This window comes from Drosophila miranda, chromosome XR, assembly GCF_003369915.1.
Source record: "Drosophila miranda strain MSH22 chromosome XR, D.miranda_PacBio2.1, whole genome shotgun sequence".
NCBI classification, from domain to species: Eukaryota; Metazoa; Arthropoda; class Insecta; order Diptera; family Drosophilidae; genus Drosophila; species Drosophila miranda.
In genome coordinates, this window is record NC_046674.1 from 40,379,406 (window position 1) to 40,395,646 (window position 16,241).

Genomic DNA, 16,241 nt, shown 5'->3' on the forward strand with positions numbered 1-16,241 from the left:
CAAGTAACGTCATATGCAAGCACCGTGATGCCAGTAGCATCAGAAAAATAAGTCTGCACAATGAAGAAGAATCAAAGAGTTGGGCTTATGGTGCATAACGATAGCGCACAACCATCCCGTCGTAAGTGCAATGGGATGCACAAATTGGAAGACTGTAAGCAGCTTCTAGAGTTAAATAAAGTAAGCTATGCTGGAAGTGCTTTGGCAAGCAATCAAAGCTACGGTTTTACACACAAGGCAGAACGAAGCTGCGTTGCTTAGATATTTCCTCTTAACATTGTATAGGCCGAGCGGTTCGCTCTAGACGAAAAAACCTCCCGTACCCTGATTGAGACGGAGATAACGGATATCTAAGCATCGACGGCTCTTCGGAGTTATATATGTTATAAATAACATACCTTGGTGTACATTTGGATAAACGGCTCAATTGGCGTAAACACATCAAAGCGAAGACAAATCTACTGAAATTTAAAGCTAGTAATCTGCAATGACTTATACTAAAACCACTAAAACTGGAGTTAAACTATCAAGCCTCAGGTCCATCCTAATGGACTTGCGCAGTCTTTAACTTGGCACACTAACCATATACGACTCCGGCGAAGAGACCTCCCCCCCAACCAAAATAGGTAGGGCTGTACTCTTAAGATTTGATTTTAATTAATTAAATAAATATTTTATATTAAGATCTGCCTACTTGTCGTTAGTCCCCAAGAGAAAAGATTCGATAAATTAATTACCGTAATAATAATAATAGAAAAAAAGAATGTGAGAGCATCGGATTGGACAACTTGAAACTCGGAGTTTCGTGAAAGTGCGCGAGGATTCAGAATTGATCGTCCAGGTTGAGGTGGGAAAGCCCGCGAGTAATGCATTCATGCGAATATAATAATATAATAGATGCTGTCATAAAAGAGAGTTTCTCATAAGGCACGGTAGGCGTCAGTATATCAAAGAACACACATAGGTCCAAGGAAGATAAAAGAGCAAACACAATAATGGACAATTCCACGAGATTTTGCAGCGAAATGAAAAGATGTGAGACAAGACTTTTCTGGCGGTATGGCAACGTGGATTTTCCAGAAAGTCGGCAGTGCGACGACTAGATACTTGGAATCTCGTATGACACGCGACAAAAAGCTACGATAGTTCGTAGCCTAAGCATCGGCTACGTCCGGAAATTCAACACGGATGAAATGGTCAAAAGAAAACGCTCCTGGTATTTGCCCGTATTCGTGACCAAGAAATGGAAATTAAAACTCGTGTGGAGGTGCGGTGCGGTAAAAATCCATACTAGCTGGAATACTGGAGGAGACACAAGTACAAGAACTTACAAGCTGCTCGCAACACTGGCTAAAATGGAAAATATGATACATTCCATGCCCCTAAATTACCGTTGGACAGTCCAGAAGCCGACGTACTTGCACCGAATCACTTCCTGAGACCAGAGACTAGTTCGATGCCATTAAATGACGAAAACAGTGTAATAGGAGTTCTACTTGGTAAGAGTTTTCGCATTGCAGGTTAGATTGTAGACAGCTTCATAGAACTAGGTCTGCAGGAATACCTACCGTGTCTTAGGCAAAGTAGCCTTGCCCTCCAACTAACCCCACCCAACTAAGAGACGTCGTGGTTCTATCGGACGAAAAAAGCCACAGGGCGCAGTGGAGCAAAGGCGTCATCATGGACATTCGAGTATCTAAGGACGGTATTGCCCGCAGCGCCGTGATCCGCACTGCATCTGGATTGCATAGTCAGCCAATTGTTAAGCTGGACAAGTTAGACCTGAAGACAACGAATACACACATCGACCATGTCGTAACCAGAAGTTTGGCATAAACCGCAATGGAAGCGCAAAATATCGTTGTGCCTAACAGCACAGACAAAAAACACAGATCAAAGGGTTAAGCCGTGCTAATATTTGAAAAAAGCGAGGAAAGGAAACGAGCAGGAATGCGTGAGAAAAAGCAGCACAGGTTAAATTGAAGAGCGGTGCAATTCTTTTAGCTCCTCTGTAAATAGATCATTTCCATTATACTATGTTTATATAAATACATACACACACATTTTCACGAAAATCGGTCGACTCTTTTCGGAGGAGTTCAGCAACAAAATTTGTGACACGAGAATTTTATATATTACATTCAGATAATTAACAAACTACATTTTATGCAATTTTGTATCATAGTAGAAAATGAACATTTACTCTTCAACATAAATAACCATGAGTGTTGGATTAAATCCTTGTTCTTCTGGAAATTTCGCTCGATATGAAGTCATTTGAAAACAGCCATTGTATTTCGTTCGCTAGAAAATTTCGTGATTCTGGTGTTTCGTCACGAAGCAAGCAATGCAATGGCTCTGGTGGCGGAATAATAGTGGCAATTTCACTTCGCCCTTAATGTTTGGACGTTAATATGCAATATCTGTCAATTTCAAGTGGCCCACTTTACATCAGGAGAAGGCTGTTACGCACAGATCCCAGGGAAGCACGCAGCTCTCCTCCCGACCAACAGACCGAGTGACGATTTCGCATGCCGCGTGTACCGAACCGAACGCGAACATGCAGGAAATATAGGTGTTAGACTATTCGAAGAAAATTATAACTACAAGTACAAGAACTAATCTTGAATTAAAAATACAAATACGTTTACTAATTACGAAAAGGCTATGTGAGTATTAGTAATTTAATAAGAGGTAGCGAATTAGAAGTGCATATAATATAGTAGAGGATATTGTTTGTAGTGGGGTGGATCGCTGCTCAATTTTCCAACATCAAAATCGTTGATCCAGGTAACCTCCTAGTAGCCGTCGCAAGAAATGTAAAAGATCGTTGTGTTTCGTGGTAGATATATGTCGCTGTGTATTTGGTTCGGGGGTCGCGCGGTAGATCGGCCGTTTGAATCGGGGGTGGAAGCGTAACTAACCCTAAGTCTTATGCTCTAAGCTTGATGCTGCGGTGAGTCGTGGATCGTAAAATCTCCCGAGCGCACCTCCGAGCGCGCGAGAGCGAGTTGGGACCGGAGCGCACGTTGTTGGCACAGTCCTTGGCAATAATTTGGACGCTGGCGCGGGGACGTGGGGCCATATCTGCAAGCGGAGAACTACGATGAAATAAAGGAGTCGAAGACACATTGGTACCGATCTTGGAACGGGTGTGAGACACATTTAGGACTTTGGAAATTGCAACGCGGTTACATGGTCTGATGAGGCTATGTTAGTCTAAGGACGGATTCACATCAAGTTCAGGCTTGGACTCGGAACGAAGCGCTGAGCTTTCATACCGTGAATATGTTGGAAATATTCCATTTGGTCAAGCGTAGAAGACCGTTCGAGAAATTCTGCGGAGGGAGCTGGAAGGAAATTGCGAAAACGATGAGATTTTATTCATCATCTGAGGCACTGGACCTGTGAGTACCCAGCCGAAAATGGTTTCCTGCCCGAGGAGAGAGCCACAGATGTTGGTCAGTGAGCCACTTAACTGGATGGACGGAAGGATATCCGCTCCAATCGGAACATCTATGTATTTGTGAACTCTCATAGAACGTCGGATCGGCCCATGAGAGGTTCGGCAGGTCTTTCAAGAACCTTTGCGAGATCGGATGCGATGGAATATTCGCGGCCACTTCCGGATTAACGTAGGCTGTGGTATTTAGTTGAATTTTGTGCCGTTGTGGTAATCGCTGTTTGCCGGATTGCTACGGTGTAGAAGCGTGTGGTGCCGGTCTCCTCAAGTGATACAATTGTGGGCGCCTTGGCATGCTCGTATCTTGTGGCCCCTTGCAAAGAAGTTCAAACAAAGCTGCTTTTGCTTAATGTAGTCGGAGCGAGCGTCAGCGGGCATTTGATGGAAGTGAGAGCATAGACGGATTGTATGATACTCTTTGGAGCAGAGATCACACGTGCTCCTCATTTGATTCACTGTTGTCTCGAACGAGTGGACACTCCTAGGAAAAGGACTTCCTTGAGACTAAAACGGATTGCTTCTGGAATTGATTGAAGTGGGTATGCTTGCCCTGGAGTGGGCCAGAGTCTCCATGCCTGGATGGCCGTCCTCGGTCACTTCGAGAGACAGGTACCGCTCCGCCAGGAACTTGTCCATGGCGTGCCAGGTGGGAATTTCGGACTTGTGCGTCACGCATTGCTCCCAAAGCTCTAAGGTCGTCTTTGGCAGCTTAGCGGAAATGAGGTACACTAAAACTCCGTCAGCGAAAACGCTGTCTGTGGAGACCTCGGAGTGGGTGAGTGTCGTGAGGCACTTATGGACGGCCCTCTGGAGCTCCTTTAGCGCTGCTGCTGACTCTGTACGGATTTGGGGCAGACTGAAAAGGATCTTCAGCTGGGCTTTGAGTATCAGCCTCTTGTTTTGGAAACGCTCACGGAGGGCGTTCCATGCGGACGCGTAACCCTCGATCGTGAGCGGAGCCTGTGCCACTATGTCGTGGGCCTCACCGCTTGTCTTTTTGTTGAGGTGGAACAGTTTTTCCACTGGAGCCAACCTCGGGTTTTCTATGTAGATGGCGGTGAACAGGTCTCGGAACGTGGGCCACTGCTGGTAGTCCCCACTGAAAACTTCAGTGTCACATGGAGGGAGGCGGCAACCGCCGGACGTCGGCACTTGATCGGCCAGTTGACGCGTGTGAGGGACAGTCGGGGGCTCGAGCTGATCGTTCAGTTCGGCCAGGCATTGCGCGCAGACCGCGTAGCAGTCATCGTATATCCCTTGGACGTCAGCTACCCCCTCTGGATCTGCTTCCGCTATCGCACCCAAAACGGCCTCGAACTCCGCGTCCACTTTCGCCCAGAGACTTCGGAGTTGATCTTGATGGACTTGGGAGGGCGAGCGGGTTGGTGTGCAAGTATCTGGAGCGCTGAGCTTCTGGTCGAAGCGTGTCAGTCTGCTTGCAGCCAAGGCAAACTTAGACCGTGCGGAACTGGCGGCCGATTGGGACATAGTGGATTGGACATAGGAACCGTGCGAGGGACTACCGAGGGGAGCAATAAAGCCTCGAAGGCATGTGGTTTGTGAGCCCGGGACGTGGTCGGACCTCGCTCAGCTGGGCCCAGACGGGAAGATGTGGGCGTAGTGACTGAGCCGTTGGAGCTGGGTGGATGGGTCAAACTCAGCGAACTCACCCGCTCAAACTTCTAGCGAGATTTCTTTTCACCAGTGGGCATGGTTAGCTGATGGATTTGCGATAGCGCGTTTTAGAGTCGCAAAGCAGGTGAGCGGGAATGGAGAAGCGGAAGTTCTGAACGACGAACCGTGGATATGTGGACTTGGTGGAATTTATTGCGAAATTATATTATAGAAATCGATCACAGTGGCCGGAATATGTAAATATAAAAATACTACGAACAATATCAAAAGCATGAGCAATAATATGGAGGAACAAGGTACCACTACATAGAGTCGGTTTCAAAACGAATGGGCAAAACAATATACCCTCGAGTGCAGGGTAGCGCGTCACTTGGCGTTCCGTTACGGTCAAGCTCCGCACCGAAAAATATTCTCCCATCAACTAAAACGCAAGCAAACGGTGGAGAAGCGAAAAGAAAAAACGAAAAGAGTGCACCGCTGCTGCTGCTTGTATGTGTGTGGGTGTATGGATGTAGGTGCTATGTACAGTGGTTGGGATGAACGACCCCCCTTTTGACGAGATTAAAACAACGGCTAAAGAAAACGGAGTAACCGTTCTATATACAATACATATATATATATATATTTATTTATTTATTTATTTATTTATTTATTAAATTAACAAATTATCTGTTAGTAATGGTGCTTAGTTACTAAAGGCGGAAAAAGATAAGTTAAAAGTTAGCTAAATTTAAATGATTATAAATATTGCATGCAATTAGTTTAAGAGACAGTTCAGGGGATAGGGTTTGACAGAGGGAGTTATAATTATGGCATAAAACCCTAAAAGGTTCATGATCGGCATAATTAGACCTACATATGGGTAGACGGATAGGCCTAAAAGTACGGGTAGGTCTGGATGGAACGGCCAAGTCAATCTGACCACAGAGAGTTTGGGAGTCAACAGTCCCAAGAAGGAGCTTGTGCACGAACATTACGCCATTGCATATTCTGCGATGGTGCAACGACGGCAGGTCAATAAGATTTAGCCTAGACCGGTAGGGTGGCAAGATTCTACCCGAGTCCCAGTTAAAGTTCCGAAGGGCAAAAATTAAAAATTGCTTTTGCACGGATTCAATAACAGCCTGCTGCTCTTTATACTGCGGGCTCCACACACAAGAACAATACTCCAATATAGGACGTACTAACGAGATGTACAGTTGTTTCGTAACGTACGGGTCGTCAAACTCCTTGGACCAACGCTTGATGAACGCTAAAACACCCTAAGCTTTATTTACAGTTGCAGCTATATGGGTGTTGAAACACATCTTATGATCAAAAAGGACTCCGAGGTCATTTGAACTCGAAATTCGCTCAAGGACATGATTTCCTTGAACATATGAGACAAAATGAGGAGCGCGACGGTAAAATGTCATAAGTTTGCATTTGGAAAGGTTCAGAAAAAGAAGATTAGTTGAACACCACAATAGTAGTTCACTTAGATCAAGTTGAAGGCGTGTGTGCAAATACCAATCAGAGTAAGAAAGACAGATTTTGACATCATCAGCATACATTAGTGTAGTAGAGTATGTTATAACTTGAGGAAGGTCGTTCACAAATAAAACGAGGGGGAACGTTGTGAGTTGCTGCGGAGACCGCAACTCTACAGTTATACCCGATACTAAGTCAGTATGGCTCTCCTCCGGCAGACGCCGCTAATATTAAACGACACGACAAGGAGTGCGTGCGAGAGAGACAGAAAATCAGTCTGAGCGTGACGTCGGGCGCTGCGTAGCCAGTGCAAATTGATTTGTTCCTTTTGGCTATAAAAATGATCTGATCTGATCCAGATTCAGCAATCTGATATATATGATCATTATCTATGATTCTGCGTTTTTAGTTTTCTCGTATCCTCAATATTATGGATGCAACAGATTTTCGTTCTTTGTGTGGGCGGAAGGGGGTGGGGCGAAATTTTGAGATATACGTTTTATGGTGAGATCTAACAGGAGTGCGGATACCAAATTTGGTTACTCTAGCCTTAATAGTCTCTGCGATTTGTGAATATCCCCAGATTTTCATCCTTTGCGGGGGCGGAAGGGGGTGTGGCGAAATTTTGAAACAAACTCGTCTCGGTCCGATATATTAGGAGTGTGGATACCAAATATGGTTGCTCTAGCTTTTATAGTCTCTGAGATCTAGGCGCTAATGTTTTACTCTAAGCAAAGCCGGCTATGCTACGTGTGTGTTAGAGAGAGACAGGGCGAGAAAAAATGAAATTGTTTTCTTGATTCTGGCTATAATAATTATACGATCTGGTTCAGATTTTGCACTCTAGAAGATATAATCATCTTCTACGATTCTGCGTTTTTAGTTTTCTCGTATCGTCGAAATTGTGGATGCCACAGATTTTCGCGCTTTGTGGGGGCGGAAGTGGGCGGGGCAAAGTTTTGAAATATTCTTGTAGCAGTGACATATCACAGAAGTCTGGATCCAAAACATCGTTGCGCTCGCTCTTATAGTATTTGAGCACTAGGCGCTGAAGGGGACGGACAGACGGACAGACAGACATGGCTCAATCGACTCGGCTATTGATGCTGATCAAGAATATATATACTTTATGGGGTCGGAAACGATTCCTTTTGGACGTTACACACATCCACTTTTACCACAAATCTAATATACCCCAATACTCATTTTGAGTATCGGGTATAATAAACAGAAGCGGGCCCAGATGACTTCCCTGTGGCACACCTAAAGTAACATTAACAGTATTTGACAACACGTTAGAAAACAAAACACGTTGAGTACGGTTAGAGAGATAGGACAAAATCCAATCTAGAAGATTCGTTGGGAACCCTAATAAAAAGAGCTTTTGAATAAGCAGAGCATGGTTCACAGAATCGAATGCCTTGCTGAAGTCCGTAAAAACTACATCCGTCTGCAAACCAATTTGAAAACCACGGTGGATTAGGTTAGAAAACTCAAGAAGGTTAGTCGATGTCGAACGATGTCTGAAAAAACCGTGTTGCGACGGAGATATCAAGCTGCAACAAAGATGTTGCAGTTGCCGGGTGACCAGGAACTCAAGAAGCTTCGGGATGGCGGAAAGCTTTGCGATACCACGATAGTTTTCAATGTTTGATCTTGAACCTTTTTTGTGAAGCGAAATGATGTAGGACTAATTCCAAATTACTGGGAGACAAGACTGTTCCAAGGAGAGGTTGAAGAGAAAGGTCAAGGGTTTGCAAAGGGACTGGGCACAGTGTTTTAAGATGCAACTTGGTACCTTATCTGGACCCGCAGAAAACGATATGTCCATAGATGAAAAACCTTCCAGAACAACGCTTTCCTCGAAAAAGGGCAGAAAAATGCTGTTAGCTTGAGGTAGCTGGTACGGATACGGAGTGGATGCGTTGTAAATATGAGACGATTACGTTGTTTGGAAAAAGTTAGCGAATAAATTTGCAATACCAACAGCAGAAGCTTCTGTTTTGTTCTGGTAATGAAGGGACGGAGGAAAAACGTTTGACTTGCGCTTAGAGTTAACGAACGGATAGAATTTTTTAGGATCACTACGAAAGTTACTACTACATTGTGAAAGGTAATGATTATAACATTGAGTATTGACGGCAAGGAACAGAGAGCGAGCGGAGGAGTATAGAGCTAAGGCCAACGTGGAGCCCGACTTCTGACTTCTGACAAATACTTGGAGAACCAGGGAGGCTTGGACGATACAGGTACAGTGATATCTGGAACAAACGTATTAAGGGCGGAGTAAATATAACTATAAAACGAGTTAACAGTTGCATCTATGTTCGGTAATGAATAAAGAAACAACCAATCAACACGCGAGAGATGTAGATCTAAATCGATAAAGTTTGTTTTGCGAAAACACTTTATGTGACAAGGAGCCATGGAACTGTCAGCACCTCCAGATTGTGTACACTCCAGTGATATCAACAAAGTTTGATGGTAAGGATCTTCAGGGAGAGATATTGGGCTTGCTCTAGATACCGTAGCAAGAGAACCATCGTTAACAAAAACGAGGTCAAGAAGTCTGTCCCTAATGTTTTTAACGGCATTAATTTGGACAAGGGAAATATCCGTTTGCCCATTGATAAAGTCATTATGGCAATTGGGAAACAACAGGTTAGCGTCATTACAAGGCAGCCAAGAAAGAAATGGGAGGTTAAAGTCCCCCATGACAATAATTCGATCATTGCACCCTAATGCAGAAACAACATTATTAATTGCTGAGAGGTGGTGTAAGTAAAGCTCAGCATCAGACCTGGGAGGAATGTAAGAGCAGGTTAAATAGAAAAGTGCGGAGCCAACACGAACTTTGACTGCAACAAATTCAATTCCATGAATGTTATTGAATGGGAATAACTCAGATGAGAAAACAGATTTAACTGCAATCATAACCCCACCTGCAAAAGATGGGCGGTCCATTCTATAAATAGTGTAACTATCAATGAAAATTTCATGATCATTGACAGAGGAGTTAAGCCAGGTTTCGGTAAACGCGATGGCATCGAAATCAAAGGACGCACTATTAGTATGAATTTGACTCAATTTTCCCAGCAAACTGCGGACGTTCTGATAGTGCATGGAAAAATAGTACATCAGTTTTTTGGAGCATGTTCGGTAATTCTTGGACTCGAGTTCGAATCTTTGAGAAGGAACTCATGCACAATTGTATGCTCAGGCCATATTGACGGTTCTAGAGAACAGGATAGTAAAGAATCAGGGAGAAGAATTTTAAAGGATGATATGTTGCGCTTATGTTTAAATGTAAATTTAGTCACAACTATATCAACAGGCGAAGTGTTAAGTTTAGCGGCAAGATGTTGTTTAACATCCTCCGTTGTAGCCTCAGGAATAAGACGAGAAACAAATATTGCTTTCCGAGGGACCACTGCTCTAAGTTGAAGTCCCGAGCGAGAACGAGATGGTGGAGCCACTCCTAAAAGAGATCTCGGTACAAGGACAGAGGAATTGGAAGCAATGGCTGTAGCAGGAATTGGAGTAGGAATTGGAGCAGGAATTGGAGCAGGAATTGGCAAGACGTCGTCAGCAACCAGCACACCCGCACTAGGAGCACTCACCGCGTCAGAAGTGACGGCCACAGAAACTGCAGGGATGGGATTGATGCTGTTGGGAAGTTGGGTGCTCGAAGGAAGCACATTGCTCGGTGTAAAGAACTCCGGAGCCACCGTTGGCGGATTTACAGACAACGGCGTGGCATGACTACACGGAAATGCTTCCGATGGATGAAGGTGGGAGGCAGGCGTACCAATCGGATTAGGTTGCAAGAGATTGGTATCATTATGCGGAATTTTCCGTCTAGGCGATTCGCTCAAGAGTTTGAGCCCAAGAAACTGTGATTCAAGGGCAAGAAATTTCTCCTTGAGAGCCACAAATTGTTTCCGGACATCCAGAAACCCAGTTCGAGTCTGTCTCATAAATGTGCGCATTTCGGCCTCAATCTCCCGACAAGCCAGACATGACCAAGACAGGCCCATGCGTTTCGAGATCAGATCATTCAGCCGGCCAAAATTTCCACCACCAGCACATTTTATGTGGGCAAAATTGTCGCACAGCCAACAGCTAAGAAATGAATCACCAATGATAACACCACCGAATTCACATTTCTTTGCACTGCAAACAATTGCCATTATGGACAGTAGTAGAATCACTGTGCACGAATAAAAAAAGAACGGAGTGAGATCGCAGGTAAAGTAGGAGAGCAGACAGCAGAGCGAGCCAGACAATCAGCTGCAGCGGCAATAATTCAAAGCAGATGATCCAACGAAGTGCAGGAAATGAGCAGTAAACTCACCAAAGCAGAGACACAAAAGAAAAGTCCACAAAGAGGGAGAGTATAGGCAATCCAGAGAAGTGAGAGCAAAAATACGAGCAGCAGGCCCGCTTAAGTATGCTCACGAGAGAGTGTGAGCGATGCAAACGCTGATGCGCGAGAACAGTGCACACCGAAGAAGCGATAACGAAAAGCAGACTGGGCAAAAAACAATAACAAATTGCCTGCACGAGTCCGATGTGTTACGTTGCAATATTGAATTTATATTAAACACTTGTTCACAAACAAAACACTGGTGGTTAACACAAAGTAGAATCAAATTAAAGAGATGCGATAATATATCAAAACAAACACACAACAATGTTGTATGATATTTAGGCAAAGGGCGGAGAATGCGGGAGCAAGAAAAAAACACAACCGGCTTAAGCAAGAGCTAGAAGAGCCAAGAGCCACGCTAAGCCAAACCACGAGCAAAACTGATACATATACAGATAGCTACAGTGACGAACTAAATTTTTGGCACAGTAAGCTTTTTAAACTTTCTGGCCACCGTGTGACCCTTGGAATGAAAATAAATCGTAAAAGTATATTGAACAAAGAGATTAAAGTATTTATTATACATAAACAAAAAACTTATTTCAAAAACTTAAACATAGTAATAGTAAAAATTAAAAAACTAAAAAAAAAGTGTATATTTCGTTGAACAAAATTATTGGCACACTAGGCTTTATACATTTATTTTTCAGTATTATGTCCGATTGGGCAACTCTTTTTTTTGGAAATATGGCAGCCTGGTTATCCCGTTATTTAAAATTTTGCAAATTAGCATTAGGAAATTTAAAGTTGCGCTTAAATTGGGCTTGTTTTGATTTTTGCTGTCAATATGCCACCGAAACAAAAGGAAACCACCGTAGCGCAGAGGAAAATAATCCTGCACTTGCATAATCAAGGCAAATCGTATGCGTTTTTTAATTTTTACTAATGCTTAGTTTGAATTTTTGTAAACAAATTTAATATATATATATACTAAATACTATGATCTGGTTGGCTAAATTTATTTTTACCATATATCGTTATCGAAAGGGTCACACGGTGTCCAGAAAGTTTAAAAAGCTTACTGTGCCAAAAATTTAGTTCGTCACTGTAGATATTTGCAAGATAAGTAATATACATACATATGTACATAAGTAAGTAAATATGTGCCGTACGTATGGAGTGGGGTGTTGTTTTGGACAATATATGTAATTAGTAAAACAAAAGGGGAGACGCAGTGCCCCGTGTTAGTTTATATATGGATGTAGGGATGTATTTAAAAAATAAATAAAAATATGGACCATTGGGCATGCACGGAATAAACAAGGTGACTGCAAGAATACATATGTGCTTAGACATATGTATGTGCGTTGGATAGAATTAGGAATATTAGTTAGAGACATATGTATGTACATATGTATTTATATGAATGTAAGCACTGGATCGGAGGCGGAATGCGGATAAAATTAAACCTTTGAAAAAGTAGGAGGCCACAAGAATTGGCAGATCGAAGTATGGTTTAATTCTTTGAGCTAGAGCGGTAAGTACATATCTATGTATGGACATGAACATATGCCGAGGCGTATGTGTATACGGGGCTGGCATATTAGTTTGCGGACAAAATTTGGCTCGCTGTGGGTGAATTATTTTAAATTCACTGGGGCACAACTGCTTGCACCGATAACGGAACTATGTATAAGCACGACCGTTTTTATGCGGAATGTGGATATTGCGGAGCACTCGAAGACGTGGAGAACGCCATGATTGGCCGATAATATGGCGCCGTCAATAGAACGGTGGAATAAAGGAAACGGATATTATAATCTGAGCATAAGATCCTAAACGGCTTCTGCCAGAAATTATACGATCTACAAAGCGGACTGGACAACGGTATATATGTAGTTTTTAGTGGATCCAATAGCAATAGTTTCTACTGCTCAACAAATCAACGCTATCTACGTCACCCTTGATCAAGACGTGCACAAAAATCACACCAAACATTTTTATATGATTAACTAAGGATGGAAGGTTTATTAATAGCAATGTACCATACACAAGATCCGTGTTTTAAGATCGAACGAACTACCCTGTGCAAGGAACCAACAAGGGGCTGCAACGATGAAATGTCAGTACTTGAAATTTCGAGGCATTAAGGTGTAACCAATTTGCACAACACGATGACCGAAAGTTATTGAGATCGGATTGCAAAGCGAGATTGAAGTGAAATGTAGTTATAGAGCTTAGCATCATCCGCATACATGAGTACTCGAGAGTATGTTAATACCAAAGGCAAGTCATTAATAAGTAGTGTAAAATGTAAGGTGTCTAGATGGCTTCCCTGTGGTACTCCAGAAGTAACCTTTTTTGGTGAAGAAATGTATTTTTTGAAGAAGACTCTTTTAAACCTGGATCGAAAGTAGCCAGAAGTCCATCCCATGACTGCCTAGTAAACCTCTCATATTGAAGTGCATAAGGAATGTCAAGTTTGTAGGAAGTTGGTTAGTGTTAAAGAGATTAAATCAGACCAAGTGGGTTCCGGTGAAGAAGGTACCATGGGAACGAAAAGTAATGCACAACCGCAAATAGAAACCATTCCAAAAGGATATAATACGAAAAGTACAGGACATAAGATCGTAGAGGGAGATCTATATCGTCTTCGAGGGTTTACCCATGACTGTCTCAGCAGCAATTTTAAAGCCATCTGCAAAAATCTACACATTCTGCTTGCCGGAAATGCGAGAGATTGGTATTGGCAATATCGAAAAGAAGTCGTCGTAATCGAGTGGCAGTAGTTCTGTACGGCCCTTAAACAGCAATATGTAGATTTACGTACTGACGATGAGTTAGAAGAGGAAATGAGGGCTAGAGAGCAGGAATTAGGAGAAAGCTTTGATGACTACTATGATGACGCTATGAGAACACGGTTGACAGTACCTCTGGAAGAAGCGCGAGTCATAAAAATGCTCATCCGAAATCTTCATATGGAAATACGACATCAGATTTAATTCGAAGAAATAAGGACAATAAAAAAAATTTGTCGTATGAGAGAAAATTTGATAACAGAACAAGCAAGTGGTTGGAGCTGTGAACAGAAGGACATATTTGTAAGAACAATTTGCAGTAGATGCGGGGAGAATAATGTTTATAAACCGCAGTATGCCGTTTGTCTTTATAGAAAGTCGGAAAACCAGAAGAAGGGTCCTTTCGATCAAGATCGTCGTTTGGCCTCGAAGTAGATCAGGAAAGTTCTTTTTGGAGCAGCTGAATAACGCAAAAACAACGAAATTAACCGGATATGACAATTTTAATACCAGATAGGGATTATTTTGGAAAGGTAAAGTAAGAAATCGTATTCCGGAAGTTCACGTCATGACAGGAACGGCTAAGACCTTACGAATTTTCGCGAGTATTTTTGAATTTAGCTAAGCAGAAGTTTTCAGAAGAAACTTTTTACAGAGTAATTTTGAGAAAAATAAAGCAATCAAATTGTGTCCAGCATATGTTAAAGCTAGAGTGCGAGAAAAAGTTGTAAATTCCTATTTCCTATAAGAAAGGTTCATGCAGAAGACATAAGGCAGTAACCGATTTCATACCAATTTGCCTCATGTAAAAATTACTGATTATCCAGCGGTGTGCATGGTTTTCAGAAAAACATGAACCACAAATTTGTATTTACTTTTCTTCTAGATCAGATTTTGACCATCGTTTGGGCGGGAAATTTAAACACATTACGTTGTTAATTACGAGTCGCGAGTTTTGCAACACCATCAGCTGTTGTGAAAGAAGATTTAATCGATCGTTTTGAATGGAGCGAGAATGGGTTCGAAATTAATCGCGAACTATTAAACGCATCCGTGGATATTTTAAAATAGTTCCCGGGGGTATTTATATTAAAAATTGCCTAGATTTCGGCCAGGTAAATATAGAGTGAAAATAATTAGAAAAAGTACATGGAATTTCAAAAATTGTATTTCCGAATAGATTTTGGTAGGCCAAGGCGTTTCCGTTCATTGTTTTTGTTCACAACGAACAACATAAGAAGACAAAAACATTACGGTTGCAAGGAAAAAGTGAGAAGCAGGGGATTTTTCTCTGCAAAGAAAATTCTGACATTTTTCCTCAAATATCGGACCAGTCTGACAGGGGCAAGAAAACACTAGTAAAGTGGCTAGGCTCCCCGACGCAATATTCGTTGGCAGACCAGAAGCCGCAAAAAGGCAAGAACTTTTGGAGACAAAAAGAAGAAAGCAGAAAGAAGGCGAGGCATTGCAGCAGAATTTTCGCTACATCAGTTCAATCTCGGTAGTTTAGTGGATATTGTGTTTGGCTAATAGAGTGAAGTCATAAGTTAAAGACAAACACATTCACAGCCGGACCAAAAAGAACAAGTGAGTATCTGGGTGAGTTAACAACAAATACAAATAAAGATAGAACGAGGGGGAACGTTGTGAGTTGCTGCGGACACCGCAACTCTACGGTTATACCCGATACTAAGTCAGTATGGCTCTCCTCCGGCAGACGCCGCTAATATTAAACGACACGACAAAGAGTGCGTGCGAGAGAGACAGAAAATCAGTCTGAGCGTCACGTCGGGCGCTGCGTAGCCAGTGCAAATTGATTTGTTCCTTTTGCCTATAAAAATGATCTGATCTGATCCAGATTCAGCAATCTGATAGATATGGTCATTATCTATGATTCTGCGTTTTTAGTTTTCTCGAATGTGCAATATTGTGGATGCAACAGATTTTCGTCCTTTGTGGGGGCGGAAAAGGGTGGGGCGAAATTCTGAGATATACGTTTTATAGTGAGATCTAACAGAAGTGCGGATACCAAATTTGGTTACTCTAGCCTTAATAGTCTCTGAGATTTATGGATGCCCCAGATTTTCGTCCTTTGCGGGGGCGGAAGGGGGTGTGGCGAAATTTGGACACGAAACGGTCAAGGTCCGATATCACAGGAGTGTGGATACCAAATTTGGTTGCTCTGGCTCTTATAGGTTCTGAGATCCTTGAACTCATATTTTGCAATTGGCAAAGCCGACCAAGAACCTGTGTGTTAGAGAGAGACAGAGCGAGAAAGAATGAAATTGTTTTCTTGATTCTGGCTATAATAATTATACGATCTGGTTCAGATTTTACACTCTAGAACATATAGTCATCCTCTACGATTCTGCGTTTTTGGTTTTATCGTATCTTTAAAAATGTGGATGCCACAGATTTTCGTCCTTTGTGGAGGCGGAAGTGGGCGGGGCGAAGTTTTGAAATATTTTTGTAGCAGTGACATATCACAGAAGTCTGGATCCAAAAC